A 4,044-nucleotide genomic window follows, 5' to 3' on the forward strand; every position below is an offset into this window, starting at 1 on the left:
GTGAACAGAGTGATAAAGATCTAAATACAAGGACGTGATTCATGACATGTACTTATATAGCACCTTTCTATCTGATCAAGATACTCAAAGCTCTTTACACTACAATCTGTGCCCTCATTTACCCATTCATAAAGCACTTGACTAGATCTTCACAAAGCTAATTGAACAAATCATTCTAAAGAGTCTAATCTGTGCTTAAGATCACATTCATACACTGATGGGACACACATTGGAGGCAATGAGAGCTTCAGTGTCTTGCCCAGAGGCACTTCGAAATGTGACTGATGGTAGATTTGAACCCCCAACTCTTGCAATGGAGGACAACTGCTAACCACTCAGCCACAGCCGCCCTATAGTTCATTGCCAAATAGTTCATGTACAATTCACCCCCTGTTAAAATGTCTTGATGACATTAAGACATGGATGGCTCAAAACTTTTTAAGTTTCAACGATCTGAAGTCATTGTGTTTAGCCCTAGCTCTACTGCTGTCTCTGTTCCTGCTAGCCTTAACTCCCTTGAGTCATATTTTAAGCAGTCTGTTACGAATCTTGGGGTGGTTTTAGACTCTAACGTTAAGTTTAATAAACAGATTACCGTAACTGTGTTCTTAAAAAAAAATTATTCCAGTTAAAGCAGATAGCTTAAGTCTGTGTTGACCAGATCTGATCTTAAAAAAATAGTTGATGCATTCATTACAACCCGGTAGACTACTGTAACGCGCTTTACTTTGGGTTCAGTGAGTGTCCCTCACGTCTCCAGCTCATCCAAAATGCTGTAGCTCAGCTATTGCAGGAACTCGTAGGTTTGAGTATATTTCACCAGTTTTGCCCTCCCTTCACTGGCTCCTTGTACATGTCAGAATTGATTTAAAAAATCTCCTGTTGACCTTTAAGTGCATGAATGGCCTTGCACCTTCTTACCTCTTTGACCTACTTCAACCATATGTTCCTTCTCAGGTGTTGAGATCATCTGATCAGCTACTTTTTGGTTGTACCAAAAACCAGGTTGAAGCTCAGAGGAGGTCCTTTTTTTTTCTGTCATTTGGCCATAAACTTTGGAACAATCTGCCCATCACCATTAGACAGACCACTTCAGTCTCTGCTTTGAAATCTCTCCTAAAAACACAACTGTTTTCACTGATGTTTGTGATTTGATTTAGTATTTCATTGTTTCTCATTGCCTTTGTGTTTTTATGTTTTTTATTTTGATGGTTTTAATTACATCTTGTTCTTTTTTTTGTCCTTAATTACTGCCTTGATCTTATGGTTAAGCACTTTGGTAACAGCTGCTGTTTTAAATGTGCATTATAAATAAATTTGACTCTACTTGACTACTCTTAAAACAATTATAGTCTGGAAAAATGTCAGTGGTTTATTAAAACACTGTTTTATGAACCTTTACATCAGGCCTTACAATTATTTTGGGAGGAGCTCGAACTAGAGCTGCTGCTCCTCTGCATCAAAAGGAGTTTCCTGAGGTGGTTCAGGCATCTGATCATGGATGCCTCCTTCCTCTGGAGGTTTTCTGGTTACTCCCCGCTAGGAGGGATCCCTGACCCTGGGGCAAACCCAGAACTGTTATGAACCCTTTCTGGAACGTCTTGGGATTCCTCAGGAGGAGCTGGACTAGCTGAGGAGAAGGATGTTTCAATTGCCTTGTCGCTTCTGCGATTCGACCATGAATAAGCAGCAGAAAACTGATGGATGGATGGATGGATGGATGGATGGATGGATGGATGGATGGATGGATGGATGGATGGATGGATGGATGAATGGTCAACCCTATCAAAATGAAACTTACTTCTCCAAACTGTTGTTCAAAGGGCTATCTACAACAGATAAGATATTTATTGTTCATAACCTTAACTCCTCTTCTGCCATGTCCCTTTAAGTGGCACTTTTGTAGGCCACAAATATTGTAGTCTTTTCAACCATAGAGATGTTTGTTCCACTAAAATGGTTTTAATGACACCATTTTAAATAAATTACATTTTGTGAGTGCAACAATGAGTTCAAACTGGTACTAGAATCAAAAAGTTGTAACTTTTCAAAACTATTTTCTTCCATTTAAAATCAATAAACCCACCTAATTTCAGTCTTTTATTAAAAAAAATCTTAGCTGTCTAATAAAACTTTTTCTGGAAGCCTAAAACGAAGCTGTAGTCTGATCTGTAGAAACCTAAAGTAACTATAGTCTAAGAATTTTTAAAGTGAATATTAGATCACACACAGCTCTGGGTCAGTTCAGCCTTATGTCACAATGAGACAAAACTATAAATAATAGTCTGTTAGACGTTGTTATGATGCGCCGTGCCACTCTGGAACAGGTTCAGAGACTTCCTGGCTCCATCTGCTACGTTCATTCAAAGGTCAAACATGCGACGTATTCCTGAAGTGGAACTAAAGCGACTGACGAGCGTTTAGAGAGAAGCACGAGAACCAAGAGGCAGAGAAACTATTTGGATCTGTCGCCACTTCATGGTTTATAGCGGGACAACTGCAGAGGTGCCAAAGCTGCAGCCTGAATGGACAAAATGTAAAATATTATAGAAAGTTGCAAAATCATCTTCAAACTATGGGTTTAATACCAGCTCATGGACAAAAAGAGAAAAACAACCGAACCCAGGCTGTAGAAGGATTTTCTCTATAAACCTAAAGTGAACCCATAGTTGACCTTTGACCTGAGAGAGTTGAGGCTTTTCTTGAAGGAATAATATCACCCTCTGCCTGTATAATTGGTTATGGTCATGTTCTTGTGTTTTCTGAGAATGCTTAACCTGGACGGACTCTGTTTATGCAAAATTGCCTTTGCATGCAAACAAAATCAAATGTAGATTTACTTAAGATTTTTTTCATTCTTTCATTCAACCTTTACTTATACCGGTTAATTCCATAGAGCCACAGGGACTCATTTACAAGAGAGACCTGATTTTAACAAAGAGTGATGACTCGATTAACTTGTTTTTCAATATTACAACTATGTGTGTTCAGCTAAAGTTGACATAATCTGAATAATGTATTTTTATTTCATAATCAATGATTGCCCAAATGTTTAAAATAGGGATATATGATATCCTGATGCATGCTCAAGGGATATACAGAGGATGCAATCTCCTCTGTGGTCCACACTGCGCTCAACCACCTGGAGCAGAAAAACTCTTACGTCCGTATGCTCTTTGTGGACTTCACATCCGCCTTCAACACCATGATCCCCCAAACCCTGATGGACAAACTATCCCCACTAGGACTAAGCCCCTCTATTTGCAACTGGGTACTAGACTTTTTAACAAACAGACCACAGTTAGTGAGGATCCACAACCTCTCCTCCTCCACCATAACCCTCAGCACTGGCTCTCCTCAGGGATGTGTGTTGAGCCCCCTCCTGTTTACTCTGCTCACGTATGATTGTGCAGCTACCCATCCAGGCTGTCACATTGTAAAGTTTGTAGATGATACAGCGGTGGTGGGATGCATCACAAACAATGATGAGTCCAGCTACAGGCAAGAGGTGGAACACCTGGAGAGTTGGTGCAGAGAGAATAACCTTCACATCAATGTGAAGAAGACAAAGGAGATGATTGTGGACTTCAGAAGGAACAAAAACACCTACACCCCCCTGAACATAAGAGGATCTGCGGTGGAAGTGGTCTCCAGCTACAAGTACTTGGGTGTACACATGAATGACAACCTCAGCTGGAGCAACAACGCCACCAGCCTGATCAAGAAAGCTCATCAGAGACTCTACTTCCTCAGACGGCTGAGGCGAGCTGGTCTGGGAAGCTCAGTCCTCACCTCCTTCTACAGGTGTGCAGTGGAGAGCATCCTGTGCTCGAGCATCAATGTGTGGCATGGAGGCTGCACAGCTGCAGAAAGAAAAGCTTTGCAGAGAGTGGTGAAGGCTGCACAGAAATCTGTCGGAATCAGCCTCCCCACCATCACAGACACCTACACCTCCAGATGCAGGAAGAGGGCCACCTGCATCATGAAGGACCCCACTCACCCAGCACACACACTTTTTGCCCCACTCCCCTCAGGAAGGAGGTT

This window comes from Nematolebias whitei, chromosome 1 (assembly GCF_014905685.2).
Source record: "Nematolebias whitei isolate Nwh7 chromosome 1, NemWhi1, whole genome shotgun sequence".
NCBI classification, from domain to species: Eukaryota; Metazoa; Chordata; class Actinopteri; order Cyprinodontiformes; family Rivulidae; genus Nematolebias; species Nematolebias whitei.